At 49.3% G+C, this 13,180-nt stretch overlaps 1 protein-coding gene across 1 annotated transcript in view; it reads left to right on the top strand.

Annotated features, from left to right (window-relative positions):
• The window catches only part of LOC119972149 (regulator of G-protein signaling 22-like), an 810,134-nt gene that overhangs the window by 734,942 nt on the left and 62,012 nt on the right, over positions 1-13,180 (top strand). The window lies entirely within an intron of this gene.

The following is a 13,180-nucleotide window of genomic DNA, read 5'->3' as shown; positions in this document are numbered from 1 at the left end:
TACAGTGCAGAAGAAGGTCATTTGGTCCATCGAGTCTGCACTGGCCCTTGGAAAGAGCACTCCACTTAAGCCCACACCTCTGTCCCACACCTGTAACCCAGCAACCCCACCCAACCTCCTTGGTCACAAAGGGCAATTTAGCATGGTCAATCCATCTAACCTGCACACCTTTGGACTGTGGGAGGAAATCGAAGCACCTAGAGGAAACCCACGCAGACACGGGGAAAATGTGTAGACTCCGCACAGAAAGCCAGGAATCGAACCTGGGGCTCTGGAGCTCTGAAGCGACAGTGCTAACCACAATGCTACCATGGTTTTATTTCTTCTCTGGCAGAAGTTAGCGATTTAAATCACTTTGTCAGATGGTTCCCAGTGCAGCACTATTGTCCAGGGAAGTTAGTGTTCCGCTTAGCCTTCTTGGGAAGATCTGAGAGGGATTTCTTTGGGGTAACCCCCAACACTGATTATGGGGAGTCTGGCAGTTACGGACACATGTTTGACAAACCGGTTGGGGTTTTTTGAGGATGTAACTAGAAAAATAGACAAGGTATAACCAGTCGATGCGGGGCACTTCAATATTCTGAAAACTTTCAGTCAGGTCCCACACAGGAGTTTAGTAAGCAAATTTAGAGCACATGGAATTGGGAAGAATTAATAGAATCACAGTGCAGAAGAGGCCATTTGGTCCATCGAGTCTGCATCGACACATGAAAATCAGCTGTACTTTTTAAAGGATGTGAGGCAACCCACCTCTACCACCCTCTCAGCAGTGCCTTCCAGAAAGTCCCCACCCTCTGGGTTAAAAGGTTTTCCCTCAAACCTCCCTTTGGCAGCACGGTAGCACAGCGGTTAGCACTGTTGCTTCACAGGACCAGAATCTCGGGTTCAATTCCTGCTTGGGTCACTCTCTGTGCGTTCTCCCAGTGTCTGCATGGGTTTCCTCCGGGTCCTCCAGTTTCCTCCCACAAGTCCTGAAAGACATGCTTGTTAAGTGAATTGGACATTCTGAATTCTCCTGCACCCGAACAGGCGCCGGAATGTGGCGACTAGGGGATTTTCACAGTAACTTCATTGCAGTGTTAATGTAAGCCTACTTATGATAATAATAGATTATTATTATTAAACCTCCTGCCCTCTCACCTTCGACTTGTGTTGCTTCGTAACTGACCCTTCAACTAAGCGGAACAGCTGCTTCCTACCCACCTTGTCCATGCTCTTCATAATCTTGCACACCTTGACCAGGTCACCACTCAGTCCTCTCTGCTCCAGCGAACACAGCCCAAGTCTATCCAACCTCGCTTCATAACTTAAATGTTCCATCCCAGGTAACATCCTTGTGAATCGCCTCTGCACCCGCTCCAGTGCAATCACATCCTGCCTATAATGTGGCGACCAGAATTGCGCACAGTACTCCAGCTGTGGCCTCACCAAAGTTCTACGCAACTCCAACATGACCTTCCTGCTTTTTAAATCTGTGCCTCGATTGATAAAGGCCCACAAGCCTTTTTCACCACTTTATTAATCTGCCCTTCTGCCTTCAGAGATCTATGGACAACACTCCAATGTCCCTTTGTATCACCTCACACTTTTCAGGGTTAAATTCTATCTGTCACTTACCTTTCTATTTGACCATCCTGACTACATCTTCCTGTAACACAAGACACTCAATCTCACTGTTTTTTAAAAATATTTTACTGAAGCATTTGTAATTTTCACAATTTAACATTGACATTTCTAAAACAGCTGCGTGGGTCGACGCACAAAATGCCCCCTAAAATAACAACACACAATAAACCACGCACACCACTTCTCCTGCCCTATCCCAAATTACCCGTGTACTAAATTCCCTGTCCTTGTTTGACCTTACCATGCCTCCTATTAGGGCCTTTAGGGCCCTATTAGGGCAGCAGGGTAGCATGGTGGTTAGCATAAATGCTTCACAGCTCCAGGGTCCCAGGTTCGATTCCTGGCTGGGTCACTGTCTGTGTGGAGTCTGCACGTCCTCCCCCTGTGTGCGTGGGTTTCCTCCGGGTGCTCCGGTTTCCTCCCACAGTCCAAAGATGTGCGGGTTAGGTGGATTGGCCATGCTAAATTGCCCGTAGTGTCCTATTAAAAGTAAGGTTAAGGGGGGGTTGTTGGGTTACGGTTATAGGGTGGATACGTGGGTTCGAGTAGGGTGATCATGGCTCGGCACAACAGTGAGGGCCGAAGGGCCTGTTCTGTGCTGTACTGTTCTATGTTCTATTTTCCTTCCCCGCCCCTTTTCCCTTTCCCCCCTTAATGTTGACTTTCAGTTTTTGTTAAGGAAATCGATGAACGGCTGCCAACTCCGGGCGAATCCCTGTATTGATCCTCTTGAAGCAAACTTGATTTTCTCCAGACTGAGAAACCCTACCATATCGCTGACCCACACTTCTGATTTTGGGGGCTCTGAGTGCCTCCATCTCAGCAAGATCCGTCTCTGGGCCACCAGGGAGGAGAAGGCCAGAATATCGGCCTCCATCCCCCTTTTGCCCCCTGATTTCCGACACCCCAAATATTGCTAATTCTGGACTCAGAGTTACCCTATCTTCCAGGACTTCCGACATAACATCTGCAAACCCCTGCCAGAATTCCCTCAGTTTCGGATATGCCCAAAACATATGAACATGGTTGGCCGGGCTACCCCCACATCTGTCCTACACATCCTCGAAGAACCTACTCATCCGGGCCACCGTTATGTGGGCCCTGTGGACTACCTTGAATTGAATCAAGCTGAGTCTAGCACAGGACGAAGATGCATTTACCCTTTTCAAGGCTTTTTCCCACAGTTCAGTTTCCTGCTCCCCTCCCAACTCCTCTTCCCACTTCCTCACCTCTCTGATAGGGGCCCCTTCCCACTCTCACAATTCCCTTATGTGTCTGAAACCTTCCCACCTCCAACCCCTGTTTTTGACAGCACTTTATCCTGTAGTCCTCTCAGGGGGAGGCGAGGAAAGCTTGGGACCTGTCTCCGTACACTTGAAAATACCAAAACCCGTTCCCTTCCGGCAAGACAAACTCCTCCTCTAATGTCTCCAATGTCGGGAAGCCCTCCTGAATGAATAGATCCCCAAACCTCTCAATCCCTGCCCACTGCCAAACCTTAAAGCCCCCATCCAGCACCGCAGGACAAACCAGTGATTGTCACAGATCGGTGACACAGTGACGCCCCCTCTAGTCTCATATGCTGCCTCCATTGCCCCAACACCCTCAGGGTTGCCACCACCACAGGACTTGTGGAGTACCGAGCCGGCGAGAACAGCAGGGGCACCGTCAGTGAAGCCTCCAAACTCGTACCTTTGCAGGATGCTGCCTCCATCCGCTCCCAAACCGACTCCTCCCCCACTACCCACTTGCTGACCATCGATATGTTGGCAGCCCAGTAATAGTTAATAAAACTCGGGAGAGCCAATCCCCATTCCCCACGGGCCCATTCCAGGAGTGTGCTCTTTACTCTCAGGGTTTTACCCGCCCATATAAACCTCAATATCATCACATTAATACTTCTGAAAAAAAGCTTTTGGGACAAAAATCGGGAGACACTGAAAAAAGAAAAGCAGTCTCAAAAGGACCGTCATCTTCATCATCTGAACCCTCCCCGCCAGCGTCAGTGGGAGCATGTCCCATCTACAAAAATCCCTTCTCATTTGATCCACTGCTTTTCCCAAATTTAACTTGTGAAGCTGCCCCCAATCCTTAGCCACTTGAATCCCCAGATACCTAAAACTCTTCCCAACCACTTTAAAAAGTAGCTCCTTCAGCCTCCTTTCCTGCCCCCATGCCTGAATGACGAACATCTCGCTTTTTCCCATGTTTATCTTATAGCCTGAAAAATCACCCTTATTCCTCAATCTCACTGTTAACTACTCAGCTAATCTTTGTGTCATCTGCAAACTTACTGATATATTGTCATCTATGTTGTTTATATAACTGACAAACAATAAAGGACCCAGCATCGATCCCTGTGTTATGTCACTGCACTGGACACTAGCTTCCAGCCACTGAAACAACTGTCTGTCATCATCCTCTTACCTACAGCTAACCCAATTTTTAAACCACCTTATCAAGTTACCCTGTATCCCATGTGTCTTTTTTATAAGCTTCCTACGTGGGATCTTGTCAAAGGCTTTACTGAAATCCATGGAAACTACATCAACTGCACTACCCTATCTACACACCTGGTCACATGCTCAAAAAATTCAACCAAATTTGTTAGGCATGACCTCCCTCTGACAAAACCTTGCTGACTGTTTCTGATTAAACCTTGCCCCTCCAAGTGCAGATAGATGCTCTCCTTCAGAGTTTTCTCCAATAGTTTCCATACTACTGACGTGACTTACTGGACTGTAGTTTGCTGGCTTATCTCTACAACCTTTCTTAAATAGTGGGACCCAGTCATCTGCCACCTCCCCTGAGTTCAGAGAGGAATTTAAAAAATTTGTCAGACCCCTGCAACCTCCTACATCGTCTCCCGCCGCATCCTGGGACACGGTTTATCTGGACCTAGCGATTTGTCCACTATTAAGCCTCCAATACCTCATAACTCCCTATGATAATTTTCTCAAGAACCTTACAGTCTCCGTCCCTAAGTTCCATATCTACCTCCTCATTCTCTTGGATGAAGACAGATGTGAAGTATTCATTCAACACCCTACCAATGTCCTCTGGTTCCATTAACAGATTTCCTCTTGGTCCTTAATGGGCCCTCTTCCAATTGATATACTTGGGATTTTCCCTACTTTTACCAACCAGAGCATTCCCATATCCCCTCTTTGCTCTCCTAATTGCTTTCTTAAGCTCCATCCTGCCTTTTCTGTGCTCCACTAACATCTCCATTGATTTGCTCCTCTTGTACTTGCCAAAAGACTCTCTTTTCCTTCCCATCGTAACCTGAATGTCTCTGATCATTCATGGTTCTCTGGGCTTGTTACTCTTTCCTATTACCCGAGAGGGAACATGTTGGGCTTGTACCCTCCCCATTTCCTTTTTAATGCCCCCCACTTCTCTATTGGAGATTTCCCCACAAGGATCTCTTTCCAGTCCACCTTGGCCAGATCCTAGCTTATTTTACTGAAATCCTCTCTCCCCAAACCCAAAACCGTTTTTTGCAAATTATCTATTTCTTTGGCCATAACAAACATGGGCCGGGATTCTCCCCTACACGGCGGGGCGGGGGGTCCCGGCAGGATGGAGTGGTGTGAACCACTCCAGTGTCGGGCTGCCCCAAAGGTGCGGATTTCTCTGCACCTTTAGGGGCCTTGAGGGGCTAGGCCCGCGCTAGAGTGGTTGGCGCCCTGCCGGCCGGCGGAAAAGGCCTTTGGCGCCACGCCAGCTGGGGTCCAGCCGGCGGACGTCCGCGCATGCACCGGAGGGTCAGCGGCTGCTGACGTCATCCCCGCACATGCACAGGGGAAGGGGTCACTTCCGCGTCCGCCATCGTGAAGACTATGGTGAACGCGGAAGGAAAAGAGTCCCCCAATGGCACAGGCCCGCCGGCCGATCGGTGGGCCCCGATCGTGGGCCAGGCCACCTTGGGGGCACCCCCCGGGGCCAGATCACCCCACGGCCCCCCAGGACGCCGGAGCCCGCTCGCACCGCCTGGTCCCGCCGATAAGGGAGGTGGTTTCATTCCCGCCGGCAGGACCAGCATGAAAGCAGCGGGACTTCGGCCCATCGCGGGCTGGAGAATCGCCGGGGGGGCCGCCGGCAGGCGTGGCGCGATTCCCGCCCCCGCCGAATCTCTGGTGCCGGAGACTTCGGGAGACAACGGGGGCGGGATTCACGCTGACCCCCGGCGATTCTCCGACCCGGCGGGGTAGGTCGGAGAATACCGGCCCTGAATTGTGCCATGCTGTGGTCGCTATCACCAAAATGCTCCCAAATCAACACATCATCCACCTGTCCGGCTTCATTGCCCAGAATTAGGTACAGCACTGCACCTTCCCTTTTTGGACACCTCTGTGAATTGCGCACATATTTGCTCCTCAATTTCTCGCTGACTACCCTGGGGTCAATAATAAACACCAAAACACTGTCTCTTTTTTATTGCTTCTAAAACCACAAAGCTTCTTTTCATGCCCTCTCCAAGATATAATTTCTCCTTCCTGCATTAATTGACTCTTTTGCTAATAATACTTCCTCCTATTTTACCTCTGCTCTGTCTTGTTTGAATATACTATATCCCAGGATGTTCAGCTGCCAATCCCAGCCCTCCCTCAACCACACCTCTGTGATGGCTACTGTATCACAATTCCACTTGCCAATCCTTGCCCTTCACGCATCCGTTTTACCTTTAATACTCCAGGCATTAAAGTCGAAGCCATCTAGCCTCGTCTTACTCCCTGACTCTTACCATTGTATTCTTTCTGAATTGATTGCTTTTCTGTATTATGCTGTGCTATTCTGGTAACAGTCTGCAGCTCCTCCCTCTGCCAAATTAGTTCAAACTCCTCAGATGTAGTATTGGCACAGATTAAGAATTGAATAACAGACACAAAACAAAGATTTGGAATATATGGTTCATTTTTTGTTGGACCAGCTGTGACAGTTGGGGTAAGGCAAGGTTTAGTACTTGGGGCCAGCTGTTCACAATCTATATCAATGCGATGATCAAATGTTGTATTTCCAAGTTTGCTGATGGCACTAACCTAGGTTAGAATGTGAGTTGAGAGGAGGATGCAAAAGAGGCTTCAAAGGGATTTTGTTGCGCCTGTACTGGCCACAACTGACGATTGCAGACAGAATTGAATACTCACAGTCAGGTTGGTTTATCTTATAATACAACTTTGTTATTTCTCTAAGACTTAAACAGTTACATAACATCTAAGAGTCGCGGCTTGAATCAAATAATACTTCCCACTGTGCTACCATGCTGCCTTATTGACGCAAGCTCCTCAACCCCCCGGCCCAGGGGTGACCCCCCGACCTGGAATGCTTCAGCCCCTGGCCAAGCTCAACCCCTAAGGGTCTTCAGCCAACCTCTTCTCCCCCCCACCCCCCCCACCGCAGACCCTATCCCCCTGAACCCTAGGTAGCAGCTATGGTGCCCTAGAGCTGCATGCCAGAAAATGTCAATGGCTACTTACCTCCCCTCAGCAGACATTGGGCCAGCTACATGTATTTAAAAGGGAGTACTAAACAACGTTCACATAATTTCTTGCTGGCAAGTTGAGTAATTCCTGGGGGCCACTGCATTCAACTTCAATCTCGCTAATGAGATTGAAATTAATGCAATGAGGGTTAATGATATACTCGTCATTTTTGTGCGTGATCCGGAACGTGTCATTGGGAGTAGGTGAGGTGAATTGGAAACTGGTTAGTGCCCAGTACGAATCTCGATTTTAACCTTTCCTGCTATTTACCTCCCAACCCCAGATCCACGCCGGGCACAATGCGTTGGTTGAATCACACGCATTGAGTTGTAAAGTTACAAAAATTTAACGTGAACAAATGCAAGTAGGATTAGCAGTATATATCATAGAATTAGAACAACTTAGCATCTGCCTTTTCTCCTGCACCATTTCTTTAAACTCTGAATAGAACATCGACAATTTCATGTTTTGTGACCATAATCTGTTCATGGTCAACCAGAAGTAGTGAAAACTTGTCCAGCTTTCATTTTGTACCAGGTTTTCAACCTTGCTGATGTGACTGCAAACCAATACTTTGACTGTCTTCCCTCCTACACCTATGCTAAATATTACAACTGACTTTTCTATTTTCCGACAATTGGCCCACAGCCCTGATGGTTACACCAGCTCAAGTGAATATCTAAATACTTCTTAAATGTTATCTGGGGCAGCAGGGTAGCATGGTGGTTAGCATAAATGCTTCACAGCTCCAGGGTCCCAGGTTCGATTCCCGGCTGGGTCACTGTCTGTGTGGAGTCTGCACGTCCTCCCCCTGTGTGCGTGGGTTTCCTCCGGGTGCTCCGGTTTCCTCCCACAGTCCAAAGATGTGCGGGTTAGGTGGATTGGCCATGCTAAATTGCCCATTGTGTCCTAATAAAAGTAAGGTTAAGGGGGGGTTGTTGGGTTACGGGTATAGGGTGGATACGTGGGTTTGTGTAGGGTGATCATGGCTCGGCACAACATTGAGGGCCGAAGGGCCTGTTCTGTGCTGTACTGTTCTATGTTCTATGTTCTATGTTATGAGAGTTTCTGACTCAATCACCCGTCCAGACTCCCGCCACCCTCGAGATGAAAAGGTTTCTCCTCAACTTTGCCTTCTACTTCGTTTGTTAAATTTATGCCCTCTGGTTATTGATGCCTCTATTTACGGAAGAAGTATCTTCCTGTTTACCCTATCTATGTCGCTCATAATCTTATGCACATTTATCAGGTCCCATCTCAACCTTTGCTGCTCCAAGGAAAACAATCTCTCTTCATATTCAGACCCAGGCTTAATCTGGTAAATCTCCTCTGCACTTTCTCCAGTGCAAGCACATCCTTCCTATAATGTGGAGTTCAGAACTGCAAGCAGTACTCCAGTTGTGGCTTAACCAGCATTTATAGAGTTCCAGCAGGACCTCCTGCTCTTGTATTCTATGCCCGATTAATAAAGACAATTAACAAAGAAAAGTACAGCACAGGAACAGGCCCTTCAGCCTTCCAAGACTGCGCCTTCGTGTTACCTGTCTAACCTAAAACTTTGTACATTTCCGGAGTCTGTATCCTTCTGTTCCCATCCTATTCATGTAATTGTAAAGATGCCCCTTTAAATGTCACTATCCGTACCTGCTTCCACAACCTCCTCTGGCAGTGAGTTCCAGGCACCCATTACCCTCTGTGTAAAAAATTTCCCTTGCACATCTCCTCCAAAATGTGCCCCTCACACCTCAAGCCTATGTCCCCTCATAATTGACTCTTCCATCCTGGGAAAATGCTTCTGACGATCCACTCTGTCCATGACCCACATAAGTTTGTAGACTTCTATCAGGTCACCCTTCTGTACCCTCCCCAAAGCCTCCACATCCTTCTGGTTGTGTGCTAACGGGAATTGAACACTATATTCAAAGTGTGGCCTAACTAAGATTCTATACAGTTGCAGCATGTCATGCTAATTTTTTTCTGAATGCCCCAGCCGATGAAGGCAAGCATACCGTATGGTTGGTGCTTTGGCTTAGATGGTTAAAATGCCTGTCTTATAAACAGGAGATCCTGAGTTCGAACCTCAGCAGTGCCGTCATACCTTTCGGTCAAAGCGACTAGCTTGAAAAGGATTGTTCTCAGTTTCATGCAGAAAACGTTGGCAAACTCTGTAGCACCAACCTGTCAATGCTCTTCAGGGTTCTGCCATTTACTGTAAATTTTCCATCTGTATTAGACCTTCCAAAATGCATTACCTCACATTTGTCCCGATTAAACTCCATCTGCCGACATGTGAAAGGTCGACATGTGAAAGACGGATATGTGAACCCCCATGCTCAACCAGCTCCAGAGCCCCTGTCGGGCTACTGTGGGCGTTGCCCTTGGGTGGTCCTCGTGAAGCCCTGCCAGCGGGTGACAGACGGGTGGGGCAGACGGGTGGGGTAGAGGGTGGGGCTGGGGTGTGGAATTGGGGGGCACCCAGGTAGTCGGTGTCACTCTACAGAACTCTACAGTCAAGGTGAGTGGTCAGTGGGATACGGTAAGAAGTCTTACAACACCAGGTTAAAGTCCAACAGGTTTGATTCAAACACGAGCTTTCGGAGCGCAGCTCCTTCCTCAGGTGAATGGCGAGGTATGTTCCAGAAACATTTATATGGGATACGCAGCAAGGTGGCTGGTTTGCAGACCACGGAAATGGCAGAACATGCCAGGATACCATGCGGGACTGCAGCGGAAGGTCACACCGGCCACATGGCCTATTCCTCCATCACCCCCTCGGCCCTGGCAGGTTCCCCCCACACCCAGTCAGCCCAGCCTGTGTCCAGCCCGGCAGCCCACGGTCACACCTTTCCGTGTTCTACCACCTCCATGAGTAGCCACTATGTTGGTTTCACGGATTTTAAAAGCACAGGTGAACCTCGCCTTTGGGAATTCGGGCCATTGGAGGCAGAGAATCACAAGAGGTCCTGGAGAATACGGAGTCGGACCCACTCACGATGTGCCAACGCTGTTTACTGTGTAGCATTGATACGACTGTCGAGGTAACAGAGAATTGCGATTTGCTGTAAAAACAGCACCGCAACAATTTTTTTCATTGGAACTGGTACTCCGCCCAATCAACCGATGGAGAATCTCACCCGTGATAACAGACATGAACGTTTGATTCCCTCATCCTGGCCATTTATATATCTTGAAAACATTTTGGGCCCAAGCACTGAATCCTGCAGTACCCCACATGTCACTGCCGACCACATTTGGAAAACATTCCTGGATTCGACAAGCCAGCATGGGCAAATCATGCTTAACAAATCTACTGGAGATTTTTGAGCATGTAGTTCGTGGGATAGATAAGGTAGAACCAGTGAATGTGGTGTTCTTGGACTTTCAGATGGTGTTTGATAAGATCATAAGAGATTAGTGGAAAAATTAAAAGAACATTGCCGAGGGCGTAATGTATTGGCATAGATTGAGAATTGGTTGAAAGACAGGAAACTGACAGTAGATAGAAATTGGTCTTTTTCCATGTGGCAGGTAATGACTAGTGGGGGACTGCGGGATCAGCCTTTGTGGCCCAGCTGTTCACAATATGTACAAATTACCTGGGTGAGAGAACCAAACGTAACATTCCCAAGTTTGTAGACGGCACGGTGTCGCAGACACGGTAGCACAGTGGTTAGCACAGTTTCATCACAGCGCCAGGGTCCCAGGTTCAATTCCCAGCTTGCTTCACTGTCTGTGCAGAGTCTGCACGTTTTCCCCGTGTCTGGGTGGGTCTCCTCTGTGTGCTCTGCTTTCCTCCCACAGTCCAAAGAAGGGCAGGTTGGGTGGATTGACCATGCTAAATTGCCCTTAGATTAGGTGGGGTTACTGGGATAGGGTGGAGATGTGGGCTTAAATAGGGTGCTCTTTCCAAGAGCCAGTGCAGGCTCGATGGGCTGAATGGCCTCCTTCTGCACTGTAAATGCTATTCTATTCTATGACCCAAAACTGGGCAGAACTGTGAATTGTGAGGAGGATGCAAGGAGGCCTCAAGGATATTTAGACGTTGACTGAGTGGATAAACACATGGCAGATAAATACAACACAGCTAAATGTGAGCTTATACATTTTGGAGTCAAAAAGAGAAAGTACTATTTAAGTATTATTTAAATAGTGATATATATTGGGAGGTGTGGATGTACAAAGGATTCTGGGTGTCCTTTACTTGAAAGTGGAGAGATAGGTGCAGCAAGCAATTTGGAAGGGAAATGGTATTTTGACCTCTATTATCATAGAATTTACAGTGTAGAAGGAGACCATTCAGCCCATCGAGTCTGCACCGGCCCTTTGAAAGACCACCCTATTTAAGGCTACACCTCCACCCTATCTCTGTAACCCAGTAACCCCACCAAACCTTTTTGGACACTAAAGGGCAATTTAGCATGGCCAATCCACCGAACTTGCACATCTTTGGACTATGAGAAGAAATGGTGCATCCGGAGGAAACCCATGCAGACGCAGGGAGAAAGCGAAAACACCACGCAGACAATCACCTGACGACAGAATTGAACCCGGGTCCCTGGAGCTGTGAGGCAGCAGTGCTAACCACTGTGCCACCGTGCTGCCCATAACAAGAGGATTTGAGTTCAGAAGTAGAGATATCTTAGCAGTTGCACAGGGCTTTGGTGAGACCAAACCATTGCATGTAACTTTGGTCTCCCTATTATCATGAATTTGCCTAGCAATAGCAATAAAACTAATTTAACAAAACATAATCGGATGCGACCTGTCCAGAAACAGGTAGAAACAGTAGCTAGTATTCAAAAGGTCGGATGAGATGTGAATTTCCCAGTAACAAGATTAGAAGGCAGTGTCACGTAAGAATCACGTGCGGGATTCTCCGATAATCGGCGCGACAGCCCGAACCCGGCGCGAATCACTCCAGCAAATTCTGTGGTCTGGAATGGGCTAGCAGCGGCATGATGCCATTCGCGACAGGGTCACCTGCCAGTGACGCCGCGTGGTGTCACAGCACCCCAGAGACCCCCCCCAGAGAACCGTCAAAATGACCACCCTCCGCACGCGCCGAGGTTCCAGGAGTGGGACATCGAGGCGATCCTGGATGCAGTGGAGCAGAGGAGAGAGGCCCTGTACCCCAGACACAGCCGCAGGGTCATACCATGCCTCAGCCGGCGCCTGTGGAGGGAGGTGGCAGAGGCCAGCAGCGCCGTGGCCGTAACAGCAAGGACAGGCGTCCAGTGCCACAAGAAGGTCAATGGCCTAGTCAGGGCAGCCAGGGTGAGTACCCCTCCCCCCCCCCCAACTCTAATGTGCGGCACAGCCCTAGATGCAACTGACATGGCTGCACCCACCCATGCAGGCTGCAATGGCAGGGTGGGTTGTGAACCTCTGCCAACATACACACAACCGCTGGTCCGCATGTATATGTCTGCCTAACACTGTTGCCCTTTATCCCTTCCACCCACCCACCCCCTACAGGAGAGGCGCGCTCACAACAACCGGGAGCGTGAGAGAACTGGAGGGGGTCCACCTGAACTGCGACCACTCACCATCCATGAGGAGAGGGCTCTGGAAATTGCAGGCGGACCCGAGGACCGGGAGGTGTGACCAAGTGAGACCCCCCCACGGCCTGCGCCTCTTTCCACCTTCCCCCATATCCTTCATATCACCCATATCACCCTTCCCCCATATCCACCATAACCCCATATTCCCCTTACCCCATATTCCCCTTCCCCCATATCCCCATATTCCCCTTCTCCCATATCCCCCACAGTGGAGACAATGGGGTTGACAGTGTCAGACATGGGGAGCAGTATGCAAGGCCTGGGGCATTCCGTGCAGGCAGCGTCTGTGGCCCAGGACATGGCTGCTGTCCATAGGAAGCCATGAGCCAGAGCCAGCAGCAGATGCCGTGGTCCAGTCCCAGCAGGCCATGGGCCAGTCTCTGCAGGCCGTGGCCCAGTCTCAGCAGGCCATCGCTGAGGCCATTAGCGTCATTGCCCAGGTGCTGGCCGACATCGCCCAGACACAGACAGGGATGGCCAACACCCAGAGCTTCATGGCTGCAAACG

Source organism: Scyliorhinus canicula, chromosome 10 (genome assembly GCF_902713615.1).
Source record: "Scyliorhinus canicula chromosome 10, sScyCan1.1, whole genome shotgun sequence".
In the NCBI taxonomy this organism is placed as follows: Eukaryota; Metazoa; Chordata; class Chondrichthyes; order Carcharhiniformes; family Scyliorhinidae; genus Scyliorhinus; species Scyliorhinus canicula.
Note: the sequence above shows the minus strand (reverse complement) of the source record. Positions and strands in the feature narration are given on the sequence as shown.